The sequence below is a fragment of the Colletes gigas genome, unplaced genomic scaffold (genome assembly GCF_013123115.1).
Source record: "Colletes gigas isolate AHSC1104 unplaced genomic scaffold, ASM1312311v1 Colletes_gigas_Sc00041, whole genome shotgun sequence".
Classification (NCBI taxonomy): Eukaryota; Metazoa; Arthropoda; class Insecta; order Hymenoptera; family Colletidae; genus Colletes; species Colletes gigas.
Genome location: NW_025106670.1, coordinates 1,456,010 through 1,472,647, shown reverse-complemented (window position 1 = coordinate 1,472,647; position 16,638 = coordinate 1,456,010).

The following is a 16,638-nucleotide window of genomic DNA, read 5'->3' as shown; positions in this document are numbered from 1 at the left end:
TGAAATTAATATTCATATTTATAAGTATGATAAATCAAATTTAATGATTATATTTTTTGAGAAATATCTGAAAAGGCAGAATTTAGCATGCGCGGGTCGAATTGGATTATCGGATGGAAACGTACGAGAGAACATTAAGGACACTAATTCAAGCTTAACAGATCAAGGGAAAAGAACTCGGGATGAAACGCAGGATGCACGTTCTTTCTTCGTACAAATCCTTCTGTAGTTTGTTTCTTCTTATTCCGTAAATCCGCGGGTATGCGCGACGAACGATAATAAGTAACAGCGCGGCGTAGATTTATTATACCTTTGCAATTTGTCACGACCCTCTGTAAGCCAATAAATACGGTATCGTTTTATTTCCGAAGCAATACGTTTCAGCACCCCTTTCTAAACTAGATTTATCAGCTGCACTTAGAACGCTTTGGCTACGATCCTTTTAACTTTTAAGGAATAAACGGTCACGCAGCGCTCATTTATAAACGTTTTAGTTGGACGAAACAATTACAATATCACGTTATTTAATATGTTTTTTTTAAAAAGTACATTCGCAAGTCTGGGTGCCTCGATTCCGAGGTTATTAGAAACAATTTGAACACAGCAGGTTGTCACGTAGCGCGCGAATTAGAACGGTAATTAATTAAAAGGATCGTGGAGCATGCACAAAGGCGCATCAGGTCGACCATAGCAGGCGCCATTGATTAAGTACCCGTGGAAACGTGTATAGTCGGGGAGTCGGGTTGTCGGGTTGGCGGAGAGAGAGAAAAAAAAAAGGACAGTCGTGGCTGCAGGTTCGTTATGAAGTGGATGCAACAATGCTAGAACTCTGGCGAGCAGCTGGTGCATTGGCATCCGCGCGCAAAGAGGAAAGCTAACGAGCCGTGCCACCAGCACCGCACGTTCTGGCCATTGTTGTCAGGTAAATCGACGTCCGAATCAATTCTAATATTTCTCGCGAATCGATTGTTATCGGCTGGAGGGCCGTAACGGGTCGCCCCGACGCCGTCGGTCGCCGCTTCATAATAATAGATCTCCGCGATAATGAACCGGAAAAGCGTTTCGCGATGCGGCTGCCACGGTAATTCGCCGCTGGTGGGAGAAACAACATCTAACGTTGATGCATTAGAAGCTCCGAGTACCGGGAGTTGTTATGCGTTCGAGCGTACGCCATAGAGCTGGTAATTTATGGCCTGGTCCACGGACGGTGCAAGTTGCGGTGTATCAAAGGCGTTTTTCAAACACGAAAATACCGGTCGAGGCAAGTTTTCGTTGCTTCGAACGTTTCGAATAGAACACGGTGTATTTTAGGCGTACAAAAGATGGAATTAATTTCGTTGTGTGTAATAAAACTTGTAAAAAATGTACTGGACCGACAACCAGCAACCGTGGATGGAACGGAATTCGAACTTTCCATCCTGACGGAACGAGATTGACTGTAAAAGTTGGCATTGTTAGGGAAAGGAGAAGAACGCGAGCCTGTGCCCGGAAAAAGGTCACAGAGTGGCTGTATATACGTGGAAAAGTACAATCGCCTCGAGAGACCTTATCGAGCGAAACAAGTCGAGTTGGCAAAATTGCTTTCGCGGCCCGGACGATTAACCCCCGAATGCTCATCGTCGAATCAGCGAACTATGGTTCATTAACGCTCCGGCGCCGCCACCGAGCCCGAACGAAACGAACTTCCCCCGTTAATCGTGTTTCACGAATTGCCCGTAAGAAAGCCGACGAATTTCTTGATCCTCCGTGCCCGCGTTTAACCTAACCTACCGACAACGGTCTTGATGAGGAACTTGGCTGATCGCGCGAATTTTCAAAGGGATTACAAAGTACGTGGGCCCTACACGGCTCTTCCATCCATTCGGAACCAAAGGTAAGTCTTCCTGCCTAGAGGGAACGAGAATTTCATCCAAATTAATCTTAAATATATTTAGTAAACTGGTTTATCGATGATAAAATTAACTCCTCCCTATAGACATACTTCTGGCAAACGGCTTGTTTTTATTGATCGAACAGTACGACGAACAAAGGAAATGGGAAGAACCTCGATGTGGGGGCTTCAGGAGTTTTTCAAGAATTTTTCAACTACTTACAGCACTTGTAAGAACCTTAAGGGCCCTTACGATAAGAGGGAAAGCCACCTATTGGCGGCGTCTTTCGTCCGTTGCCAAATTACATCAGCCTCTCAGAGGGAAGAGGTCATAGAAACGTGACAATTTGTAACACAGGAAAAAAGAGGCGTCGAATAAACTGTGAAGCAAAAATCTACAGACTTTGATTCTTTGTCCCGATTAATTAATTATTAACGCGATATCGCGAATTTCATTTTTTCGGGGTTTTTGCTCGATGCTCATTAACGTCTGCTGGCGCGATTCATTCGTTTCGAGATTCAGCCACCGTTCCCAAATACTGTGCTACCTTTAATTATACAAGTTTCCAGCTTCCTGTCTCTCCACCTCGCGCCACCAACCCTGATTCGTTAATCAGTTGCATGAGCACGGGGAAATAGAATTTGTCCGTTTGTTTTAGACTGTCGCGGATCCGGAAAGCTGTCAAGATTGATGTCCGACACTGTACGTGATCGGAATTACTGTACGGAATGGTGTCAAGTATTTCTGATGTTAACAAACTTTATTTCTACCATCGAAATGTTTGAGTCATCGGAAAAGGATTGGTAATCGCTGATCTAACGTATTCTCTATTTTCAATCGAGCGAATTAAGATTCGTTTCCTTCCAGATAAAGTAACTGCTGATATTTATGAAGACCAGCATTCACAATTTTATGGTGCAGCTCGTGACATAAAATCACAGCGGATAAAAACAGAATAACTAATGGCAAAGGGAAGTGGGCCAAAAGAAATTTTATAACCCTTGATAAAATTCCTCTCGGAGGTTCTGGCAGTAATAGTTCGGTACGTCGAATGACGAGAACTTGGTTTACGTCACAAATACAGAAAACTGTTCGCTATGGATCACTGGGAAGAGCATGGAAGATTGGATGCATCAGCGAAATCTCCTCCCGGGGAAGAAAGGCACTGGTGAATTTGGAAAACGGTGACGGTGCCGCTGCCATTTTGAATATTTTACACATATGTATGCAAGCCTGATGTAACGAAGAAAATGTCGATTCCAATTTGGAAAATAAATATCTAGAAATATACGATCGTATAAATATTTTTCATCCCGAACGAAAGTAGAATAAACTGCGAATGTTGTGTTACGTATTCCACGGACATGGTGTATTTTTTAAAAAGCAACAGTCTCGTTCCTCGCGAGCCGAGAGAGTGGTCCTTCCTTCTTTCCGTGTGCCGTGAGTGCACTTTTTCGTCGCGGTGACCTTTCGTTTCCGAGACTAATGGTTTGCATTAACCCCTGACCCTGTCCGTAACTCGAATCGTAGATAAGTCTTTGGAAGATTGAGGAGAAGCGTGGCGAAGTATGTTCGATTTCGATTGGCACTGACTGGCGTTCTCTCGAACTCGAATATTAACGACGCGGTGATCTAGGGAACGAGTATTGTAATTGATTTCTCTTAGTTTGAAGTTATTACCAGGAAAGGCAACCGTTATTTTGTCCACACTAGCGTACGACAGTCTGGAAAATTAATAATTAAAAGTTTGCCAAGTCGTTGACGTCGAGTCTGATATAAACAGTTTCAAATTCAGTATTGTGGCTTTAATGCACGATGTAAAATGGCTTCAAATGCAATTTATAATTTTAAATATATTTGCCGTAATGCTTTTAACAGCGTAAACGTACGCAATTCATAAAAATCCTTAACCTAGAATTTTGTTTAATTGATATTAATTGAAATAAAATTCCAGTGGGTAAACTAAGTTTGCTGTTTTGGTTGCAATATAATGTTGGTTTTACCAAGGGAATATTCACCGTAGGAATGGTTAAATTGACAATAAAATGTAATTCGAAACTTTATAGTTCGTTACTATCATGCCGGAGTTATTAAATTCAACGTACCCAGACATTTTGATTTACTCACGACAGCTAAATTGCAAACTCAATCATATTAAGGCATACACGTTTTATTTCCTCTTCGAACTGCCATATTCGCAGTCGTTAAACTTTCAAAACTGCTTGATTTACAGTTTAATATCCTGGACTGGTAAAGCCAACAATTATCAAACTCGGAGTCAGTTTAATCGTTACCAAGATTGCCAAAGAAATACCTTTGATATAGTCCCAACACTTTTAAAAGTTCTATCGCTACCATTAAATGATTTTTACACAAATTGGTAAATTCTAAATTAGCTATATTAATAATTTAACTACATAAATAATAAATATTTAATCCGTCCCTAATCCTATGTCCTAAATAATTTTTAACCGTTGCGTACTATCGTATTATGTTCGTTTGGATAATCTCTATGTATATATTATACACGATAACCTCGAGAGCCACTGGATCGATTTAGATAAAACTTAGACTGCATCTAGTTCATAAGCTGCGTACCATTACTATATTATATCCAGGGTCGAGGTAATAATGGTAGCTTTTATATTGAGATTATAATTGGTAACGTATAAGTTACTGTTTATATCAGTTTTCCAATTACAACATCGAAAGCTCTCTATTTTGTAATAACACTGTATCCCCAATGGATCTCCTAAATTACATCTAATTCCGTATCGTTTATCTTCAAATTAAGTGTACACAGAATGAGTCATGCAATTGGGACGCGTTTTATCTCGAATTTGATAAGAGATAGGAAGAAAATGAGATAGTTAAATGGTACAGTAATTTTGCTACGACTTCACCTTTTTCATAAGTGCAAAACATAAACATATATTAGGGAATAATGATTAAAAAATCATTATCTCGTGATACATGTCACATTTTTAATAAATCGTATATTTTCATTGTTTAGAGTAAAGCTTATTTCTTTTATAATACCGAGAGAGATAACAATGTTAAGTTGGAACGTGTAGAAAATTATATGAATCTGCTCGCTGCACGGAGCTCCGGAGATTCTTAAATCTCTGTTATTTTTATTTTACGCAAACCGAAAGAAAGCAAGATTAATGTAAGGAAGTACAAGAACTGACACGCACATGATATAGTACTGAATCAAAAAGAACTTCTCTTTGTCCACGAGGAAGAGAAAACCGTCTCATGAGGTTACCTACCTGACATTTAAGAGTATTCTGAGGCAATGACCGCAAATTGTAAGCTCTACCGTTTCGCCGACTTGACCATCAGTTACCCTTATTCTTCTACGAGAACGACTTCAAACGTTCCCTGACCAAGTCCACCGACAAGAACATCAAAAGAAATGCCGTCCATTTCGTCGACATTGAAACAAAAACGACCATCCAGGTAATTTGATTTTATATAATTCCATTCCTATATTGTACTTGTACAGTTTTATTTATTTAGGAGTAGTAAATCTACCGGACTCTGGGATTTTGTTAACAAAAATTTATCACCGATGATATCGCTACGATGATAAGACCGTAATAAATTTGAAATTATCTTATAACTGGACGAAAGGTGGAGGCAACTAAACTTTATCTTACTTCAAAATTGTTCTTAAATGAATTATTGCTAGTCGAGGCCTGTAATATTTTTATTTAAGAAAAATGTCGAGTGTGGTGTAATTTTGTTCGGCGATGTAAGTGTAGGTCGATAGGATCAGGGTTAAAAAGGTTAAGAAGGATTGCGTTACGAGGAGGGGGTAAACGAGACATTGCAACAAAGCCGAAACGTAGCGGGGTTAACTCGATTTTCGGGGGTGCAATTTGGTAGCCGTATCAAGGGCTAGCCTTGGAGAGAGAGCGGTGTTCCAGTGTCGTTCCCTGGCTTCCGCAAGAATAACGTTGCAAGCCGGGGGCCCCGTAGTAGCGGATAACCTTTTCACGGAGGAGACCGAAGGAATTACGATCTCGACCCCGGATTCCCCGTGGCCTCGGCACGATCGTGATTTAATTACGGGCGCTCTTGGTGGGCGTTAAGAGGCTTCCTATTTTTTTCTTCCCGCCGCTTTCTTCGTCCATTCCGCGCATAAGGTGCCGCGAAAGGCAGCGAAGATCAAAATCTCCGAAAAACCATTCCGCCTCCGTGCCGGGCGGCCCTCCCGTCCGCAAAGAGGCGTGTTAACCTTTCACGCGGCTTCCACAACGCGCAGAAAGACGATAAAAACAGGAAGGGAGGACGAGATAAACTCACGTGGCTCGTGAGAATTTTTTTTGAAACGAACCAGAGAACAAGGTTTCTCCGTTTACGTTGATCAACAGAGGAACCCAACTTGGAACGCGGAACGTTAAAAGGAAACCGTGGAAAATGTTTGTGTACCTTGCTCTTAATTCGCTGCACAACTTTCCTCTGTCTTGTTCTTAGTTTTATCACGCGGTTATGATTCACGTTTACCAAACTTCTCCTATTGTTCTTTCGCGCTGGCTCACGGCGAATGAAAGTAATATTGGTACACTCTTTAAGTACTCTTACGCGTTAAAGGTAACACAAAGCAGTGTATTTTTTACCGCGTTAATAATGGATGAAGTTATTTGAAAACTGGTTTAATTCTTCGTAAAAAAGAAACTGTTTCTATCGACTTTTTTATCGCGTACAATTTTCTTCGGATTAATTATCGGACTTTGGTATTTCTATAAAGTGGTTGGAAAATCGACGAGTCGTTTGAATTTCCTTTACGAGCTACCGTAACTTTTTATAGCAACCGCGTAGCGAGGCACGATGGAGTGTTTGTTATCGACTCGTTTCGCTTTATCGCTCTTGAAGATCCTCGGCGTTGGTGGTACCGCTTCCGCGATCATTTCTTAACCATTCGACCTTCGCCACTAAGATTTACACACGAAAACTAACGGAAGCTATTGTTTTATTAATTTGCATAAAAGGGAACGGTTCGATTTAAAAACAAGTGCATATTACACTTTCTAGAAACACCCTCTATATATTTTTCACGATATCTATATTCGATCGTCTACGAGTTCTGATCGCTAAAACAATGTCTTCTATTAAAAAACATTGAATAAAAATGCACCGTGGATAAAATGTAAACAAACGCAGGTATTATTCTTCTTGCCACGTTTTCCGACTGAAACTTCGAACTCGCAGGCTCTCTTAAATACTGTTTGAAACGCTTGTCAAACACTATCCCACCTTTGAGAACGGCCCCAGCCGCATTTATCCATATTCACGATACCGATTGAAAAAATCGACTCGCCCTAACTCTCTTCACCGACACAGCATATCCGCGCGATACATCTTGTTAACGTTCTATTCATACCGTCTCGCATGCACATCCCCTGTACACCCCACCGGAACACCGATAAAGGATTTTTTTCATCGACGCGACATCCTCGACGATTGTGTTCAAGAAGCATGACGAGGTGGACACTGGGCGGGATCCGTATATGCGACCGTTAACCCTTTACAATACTCGAGACTCGACTGTCTGTATAGAAAATTTCGTTCCACCCGACCCTATAGTCGAGACAGTCTAGACAAAGAAATTTATGGCAATTTCTTTTTTAACAAAAACATTCAACGGAGGACAAGATACATATACGTATAATACGAGTCCACTAATTATCCCCGCTACTTTTAACTTTTAAAATGAAACTGAATAAAGAACCATATTTTAAATTTTCTCTCGACGACTGCTGGTAGCTGACTTTCTTTAAGGAGGACACGTCGAATCTGCGATTTCGATCGCGAGGAGGCTTAATGGACGTGCGTGACTAACCGTTTCCTAACGCGGCGCGTTGTCAAAGTGCCTGACGCCGCAGGATGGAGCAGAAATGGGCGATAGTACTGCTTGAGTTCCCGCACGCCCTCAAATTCGCATTAAGCTCCTTTTGCACCGAGCATGTTTCGTGCAAGGATTCAGAAAAACTGATTTAGGAATCGCGAAGATACCAAAAATGCCTTTTCGCACAGAGATTCTATATAAAATATTTGAAAAATAAGTGCAGACACACCTTTTATTTATATAATATCCATCATTTAAATATGGAATGATGTACTTTGAAATGGAGAATTGAAGAGCACCGTAAGCTTTCAGGATGACCCAATAGTAAATTGACCAGTGTGAATTGCTACGAGCCACGCACGAACACACATTCTGTGCAAAGGGGAGCTTTACACGCTGAGGAATTACCCGCAGAGAGCTGCGAAAGATACGCCTCCGCCTTATTACACGGCGTTCTCCTTTTTTATCGCTGACCCGAGAGACCGTCTCCCACCAGAAAACTCCAAGATGTAACTGATGTGAGCCGACAACCACGAGACAGAGAAAGAGAAGCGGTCCAGTTCCGTTCGTTCTTCTCTCGAAATTTTTAATTGCGATCATTTCTCGAAAGATAAAGCAATCTTCGACCATACTGGAACGAAATTATTATACGACCAGACTTTCCATATTGATAGAAAAATAATAAAAACATTCGTTCGAGGATACTTCTAAGCGTTCTTTCGACCGTAGTCTCTGTACTCGTTAGATCGAACTATATTCGAAACACGTATCATCCTGCACTTCACGCTATTGTGTAATCATATTATTGTAAGCTTCGAAAAATAACTGTTCGTCCATCTAAATGGAAAATCTGATCGAGTTCCTATATCACATAAACTTCTTTATGAATACCGCGGTGCGCGGTTTAATTAAACCAAGCCCGGATTCAGCAGTTCAATTCTCGCGTGCAAAGTAACGATTTTTTACGTTTTTTTTTCTAGGAATTGACTCGGGCACAGCTCGAGAATAGATGTAACGAGAAAAAGTAAAATAAAGAAGGATACCGCGAGATAAAGAAAAATCTCACTTTTTGTCATTTTGTTATTATTTATAGAGATGATGACAAGTCGATAGAAACAGACCACGATCGAAGGAGGTTACCGAACTAATCCCCCAGCTAGCGCAAAAAAAAAAAAAGAACATGTATCGTTGATTTAAGCGCGGAGAACTTTTATCTCGCGCGAACCGTAATGAACCGATTGCTAGACGAGCTAGGAGTTTTTTTCACCGAATTGCGACAACCCAGTTTTCGCTCGGTGGTATCTCGCATCGCGTGGCTCTGTTCCTGACAAAAAAATCCCAGGCCGGGGCGACCTCCCGCTAATGAGTTCATTACAATCGGCAGTGATCGTCGACCGGTTCTACCTGCGTCGCGGAACGAGCAGCTCGCTTTATGCGATACGCACGCACGTGCACACGCGTAGGCGTCCCCGGGTATGGAGAACGTGTGCAGATCGATAACTAAGGCGCCAATCAAATGATAACGAGCGAGCAAAACGTTGTGCTGCTACCGCGAAAGCACCAAGGGCTGGCAATAACAAAAAAAAAACAAAATAATAAAACCATTTCAGCGCACGACTACACGGCTTAATTAGGAGCGCTGAATTTCAGGGACGATAACTAATCGCGATCAATTTAAAAATTCGTCGCGGTCGCTGGTGAGCTGTTGTTTTGGGACCCGCTGCGCGTCGAGGCCTCGAATTACGCGATTAATTCGTTCTTGAACTTTCTGCTCGGTGTTTATTATGTTCAGCCAACCCTGGGAAAAATTTTAATGGGAGATTCTAGGGGCCAAAATAAGACGAAGATCAGGCTTCGTTGAAAAGTTCGTATCTACCTGATTTATTAAATTTATAGATTGGGAAACACCCGGTACATTGTCGTGATTCTGAGGTGTGGTGCATTGCGTAACGTCTATCCAATAACTTTGTTTCATAGATTCCCTCTCGTATCGTGGCGAGGGAATCTTTGGCGCGCGATGAATATGAAGCCTGGGCATCTGCACGCATCATTTGCACGCATAAACGTCAAGCTTGATTGGCTCATAACCACGGTTGATCGAGGCGCCAATCAAATGATTATACGAAAGAAAAACAGACCACGAGAACCCCGTCGATGAAGTTCATTGCACAACTGGGTGAAAAAACTTCAACATAGTCGCGCGATCTTTTGTAACAAAAATAAAATACATCGAGATTTCCATTCAGGAAAATAATATACTTTGACAATAAATTTCAAAGAATAAATTGAATAACTCTACAAGCATATTGTTTATTAAAACTGGAAAATTTGGATTCAAGTTTTCATATCCCCTGCAGTATTTATCAAGTTTAATTATCGGTTCATGTTCGTTAAGGTGCATTCGACCATAATTATGCGATATATTAAATCTTGTATACAAAAGAAAATACGTAATATTATATGCTCTTAGAGGGGTTGATAAATCAAATGTACAGCCTCGATGAGTTTGTAATAGATACTAAAAAACTCTATCAGCAGCGAAGAAGACTATATTCACTAATTTTGGTCAAACTCGCGTTTTAGCCGGTTCTAGTTTTTCCGTTTTCGCGCCTCGTTTCTACTTCAATTTAGTATTGACAGGATGACCATAGGGATTTGCCGAATGGTGAAACGAAAATTTGTCCTTTATCGCGGCAGCTGCGCTTTCAAAAACCGGACAACTTTTTAATGGCATTTTGGTATAAGTTCGCTTTCACACTCTGCCACCAGCGATACGAAATAACAGAGGAGAACGTTATCGCGTCAATATACATTACATTATTATTAAAGTAAGCGTACAACAAGAACACGTTAATAATGGACTATATGGACTTTATGATTTTATGAAATTGTTCAAACTCAATTACCGCTACTACGATACGCTCTTTTAATTTATTTAATATTCCGAGTGAAATGCGCCAAATATGACAAGAATATATCTGCAAATATTAGTAACTGACATATTTACTCATTAAGCACGATGGACGCTCTTTATATTAATTCTTTTGTTTTATCAAATTTAAACACAGAGCGGCCGACAAATATAAAAAAAATGAACGGCATTCAAAATCTCAGTTCCCCGCAGCATTGAAGAGCTCTACACTCTAACGAAATTAAAATGTACAATTTTAAACGTCATTTAAAACAAAACAGAGGTATTGAAAGTTTCAAATGGTACCGAATATTTAAAGCAATTTAATATTTTACGCTGTTGAAGCGTAATGAATTCCGATGCATGAAAAATATATTTTATCCAGCCCGTTAAAACGAAACAAAAATTACTCCAGAAATAATGTAGGCTATCTTACTATTTTACAAGAACGAAAATATAATTATTAAATATTTTATTCAAAGTGATGTGGCCTTTAAAAACGTGTGACTGATATTTTGTATGCAGACTGGGCAGAATGTGACCCAAATTTCAGTACGTACTTTGCTCGCAACCCAATAATTTATTCGCTAATTGGAATCCTTAATTTCGCCATTCTTTCGATTTAAAAAGAAATTGAATGGTGTTACATGTCTTTGCTATTAATTCGTATCGCGCTTACATTTAGTACGAACTTTTAATCAAAATTTTCCAACGATGGGTATAAATACAAAACACGTCGTATCTTTATTCGCGGAAAGTTTCATTGCACAGAGACAGAGAGTGTAGAGCGGAGCGATACTCGGTTACCCGTTAAATTTTCAGGATCTTTTAAAACCGTCGCCCCCGGTATCAGGGTTTCAACTACAGAAGATCCCCCAGCAGGTAGCTGAACCGTTTCATTATCCATCAGCGCGCGTCGCTTAATGAAACTGTAAAGCGACGCCTTTCAAAGATTAGTCGTATCGAGTGAGAGCGTGCAGCCAGTCCAGTCCGTTTCCTGTGCTATTTATTCACACGCTACGGCGCACACGAGCTCGCTATAGCAGGTAGTTGATGGTCGGCTGAATCCTCCACAACACGGACAACGGTTTCCCATTTGGCAACGTGAAACTGATCCACCGTGGGCTCCCGTTTTCTCCTGAATTTTTCACCCGATAAATTCGTCGCTGTTGGCGCCGCGTTTCGCAAGAACATCGAATAAGCAACGGCACTCGAAGCAAAAAAACTTCCTCTCACCCCCCACCGTCTGAACAAAACTCTTTCGCTCCCTGTCCTTAGAAAAATGAAAAATTTCATTACATCAACGCTGAAATGTTATAAAAATCCTATCCGAAGACCCCAATATTTAAATGGACGATATAATTTACCGCAAAAGAACTGATATGAATCGTAAACTTTAATGAATTTCATTCGTTAATGAATAACTATCGAAGAAAATATTCATTGAGATAGCTTTCCAAGCGAGGGAAACTTTACAAGAAAGTTTTACCGTTAATTTATGGCAAACTTTTTCGCGGCACACCTGTTGGCAAACACTCAAATACGCGATTGAAACGTCTTCGATCGCGAAACGATGCTGCGCAAGTACGCTGTTTATGAAAAGCTCTTAAAAAGAACGTCGAATAATTTCGTTGCCAACAATCGAATCCGCTTAAAACGGTTTCACGGAAAGTGCGTGGTCGTGAAATTCCAATTTCCCGTGAAATTAAATATCGGGATGAAATTTTCCAAGCGAATTGTCCGTTCTAAAAGATCGATCACCGTTACAACGATGATCGAAGAGAAATGGGAAACAGAGTATTTTCCAAGAGCAATCGAGATCGCGGAAAGTATGTAAAGGACGCGATACCAGAATACGGAGGAATTCAAACTAGTTTCTCGGATAGAGGGAACACCTGATTAGTTCTCTGATCGATTTTTCTCGTTCGATTCGGTAATACGAGTCCATGGATCGCGGCTTGAAGCGTCAACATCGAAGAGACTCGTTCCGGCATTCAACGTGACGAAGGTTCTCCAAGCCGCATAAACTTTTGTCGAACGATATAGCCATTGGCACAGTTCTATCGTATTACGGTGACCACGAAAGACCACTCAGCCCACATGAACCCACGAGAAGAGCAACGAAGATCGACTGGTTTAGAAAACCCGACAAAGTATTACGTTCCACCGCTTATTATAACGGTTATCCGCGGCAACAACTGCATCCTCGGTCTTTGTTTAGCGCTTAGAATCGATCCAAATTCACAATTTTTGCCTCTGTCGATTATCAACGAGTTGCTTCTATACAAAATCACGTTAAAATCGGTTAAAATATTCCCAGGCGGTACACGAATTGAACCAAGTTATATCGAAATTACAAATTAGATATTTAATAGATAATACAGAATTACAAATCGAGCCCAATGGTAAAAATGTGCGTACCTCGAATGCAGATTCTCAATAAATTTAATAATTTGATATCTGATAAATGAAATAGATTAAATCTGAATTCTTCTCGAAACGGGTAACTTTTTTGTAAACACGTTAAAAAAATGTTCTCGTATAATAGCTGGATAGAAAACTGAGGCAAAGATTGAGAACCGCTGTGCTAGCTTATTACCGTAAACTGTAGATTGCATCTAGATTAGATTCATGAATTCTGATCTTTTTACTTATTCTGAGATATTTACAGTGAAAACTACTTTTACGCCCCCGGCCTTTATTTAGCGCTACGGATCGATGCCAAGCAGCGCACAGAGGATGGACCATTATTTCAGAGCTGGGTGGAATATTATTTTAATTAGTAAACCGTAAATAAATATTTTATGTTATCATGCATGTACTTTTGAAAATAAAATATTTTATTTGTTGGAAAAATTCTTTAAAATACCATTCGACGGTCTCTAAAAATATTCTTCTCGTAATATAAAATATTTCATTTTAATAAATCAAACGTTAAAATATTTTTGGCCTCAGGAAAATAATCATTTTGGTATTGAAACTATTGTGAAATTAACATTGCAATAATCTAACTCTGAATTAGCAGAGAATTTAAGCCGCGGTGCTCCATTTGCTTTGAGCGGTAATTAAAAAATTTTAATCAAACGAATAAAATACTTTCATTTGCTGTTTGTTAACAAGACGACTCTTTTATTTCTACGATAGAAAGAATAGGAAAAGGGCTTGGCAGGTGCAGATCGGAAAATACTTTTAATTAAGGATAAAACTCACACAATGGCCATCGGTGAACAATAGTGTACGATTCAATAACGAACTGTTTATCGCGAGGTTTTGACACGATGCACCGATGTAATAATAATTGATCAACAACAACATGAAAGCATTTATTCTTAAAATTTTTATTTGCTCCTCTTTATTTAATCAGTCGTCGACATTTTCCTATTAATATTAACTTGTACACCGAATTACGGACGTTATAAATCATCGATAGTCTTTTGATCTAATATTCTATCAGTTCGCATACTCATCGCTTAAATTGATAACCGAAACATTGATAATATATGTAATATACTCGTTCGTATAACGTTTAACCGAAATATTAAAAGCATGTAAAATATTCGAAATAAAAAATACACTTTTAAACTCTCCTAACGACGAAACAAATTATTAATTCAACTCCTCCCTTTCCATACGTTTTCCATGAAAACATGCATTTCGTTTCCAGGGTAAATAATTACGCATTTCCGATTTTTTTTTCAACCGAGATCCACGCGAGCGGAGTAACGAGAAAAAAAAACAAGTTTTTATCATGAATGTTTACCACAAATCCGACCATGAATAAACTATAAACAGAGTATTGTTTGATTTTAACGAGCAAACACGATAAATGTAGCATTTCGTAACGAAAGAAATATCGAATATTTATAACGCGTTATATAAAAAAAATGATATCTTGTTACTTGCTGGCAACATAGCAGCTGCAAGATTCCTTTTAAAACGACATTTCCCGCGAAAGCGCAAGAAAAATGTGCTCGAGGACCGTACAAGATCATACGAGGATCTGCACTCAGCAATTCCGTTCGTTCTCCGCGCTCCGCGGCCGACATTTTCGTTTATACTTAACTCTGAATTTTATATAGACGTGCTCGCGCGTACAGTACGTACCCCCATACACGCACACGTGTACCGGTGCTCGTACGTGCAACCAGAAAAGACCCTGAAAGTTCAAAGACGCGGTCCAAGTTCCCTCGCGCTTGTAAAACTTTCTGCTAACGTTACGAAGAGAATCCCACCGCAGGAATAGTCTACGGCCCACAACGTAGCCGCGTTAAAGTTGTAACCCGATGTGAACTTCTCTAACGCGTCATACTTCTTGAACAGTACCTCGAGGATTAAGCGTTACGATTGTATGTAGGGGTCGTAACCTTAATGTAATTTACGATAAAGGCTCCGAACGCAAACTGAACCGCGCTGCGTTCTGCGTTCCAACTTCTGATCTTTCCTATTTCACCTCGACTAAACTGCCACGCGTTAAATCATAATTACTATCGCGTCAATTGGTGATTGGTATTCGATCGAGATCAACGTAGTAATTACAGTTTTACACCGCGTACGGACCATCATTCATCAATTTCACCGTTATACGAACAACCTCTAACGAAGTATGACAGTTTGTTTGGTAACGAAGTTAATGAATTATTCAAAAGTAATAGGTAATAGTATTTTGATAAAAACTGATCGTATATACACTCCGCTTGTGAAATATTACGCACAGTAATAATTACACGTTCACTGTCGTGCATTTAATATCGCAAAAATGTTTACACGCAAACGCGGTATCCTTCCGCTGAAAAGAACTCTTTTTAAAAGTTGCTTCGAATTGCTGTTCGCGCGTCTCGTTTCGTTCCTTTTTTCCCCTCACTTTCAGCCGCGAGAAATCCATTTCATTTCCTATTCCATCGCGCGCCTCTAACCACGAGCATTGATACCGTTTGCGTCGACGATTCTAGTTTTATGCGAAACACTTGTTCGCAGAAGGGGACAGGTACTTGTGGAATCGTGGAAAGTTTTCTCCTTTGGCGGAATTTCAACCGCAGACGGTATGTGACAAAAATGAAGCCCCGGTGAAATTGCAGCGTCCCGTCACTTGTTATAACTGAGCTTGTTAACGCGGGAGTGTAAACTGTTGCGATATATAGCCAGAAACCATCGTAAATTGCTGCACGGTGTATGCACGACAACCATCAATGATAACGACAAAATTTTATTTGAAAGCTAGCTGACAATCGCGTTGAAGTAGTTTTACATGTAAAAAAAAAAAAATTTGATTGTCCCGATGTTTGAAAACTTTGTACAGGACGAAAAAGTTTTTAAATTTAATTGTCAAGAAATTACGTTACAAATGCTTTTTCCGTGAAAGCGAGTCCAAGCGCTATGTCATGCAATTTTTCCAAAACAATTTACTTTCAAGATCATTGTAAAACCAGCCAACATGTACGTAAAATTCCCACAAAAAGATTGCACAGTTGTTTGCTTTAAGATGATCAAAGGTGACCCAGAAATACGCGTTTCGCGGTATCTCCTTAACGAGATGCAAATAAAGATTGCAAGGAAGAAGAACTCGGAACTCGTATTAATTTCCTTGTTTTGGAGCGAATCGACTGCCTGGTCCTGTTTAAGCCTTCTACATTGGTACTCGAGAAGCTGCTTTGACAAACGAGTTCCAAGATGGTCGTCCAGACAGCGGCGAACCGAAAGAAATGGTTTTTTTACAAATTATCTGGCATTAATTTTCATCAGACGCGGGAAACGTTTGCCGAATTAGTAACTCGCGGCTGACTTTAACGGGCCTTTCATATACAATATTTGTGTGGAAACGCACGCGGTAAAATGTTTCGCAAACTATGGCGAAAGATTTCTCACGCGTATTTTTACACATGGTGACACGTGTTGAATATATTCGCCGCTGAATAGGACGCATCTGCGGAACCGCTGTTAGAAGAATTACGTTTCCAAAGGGACTCGACGTTTCAGACGCGGAACGGCTGAATGTTCTTCCAGCC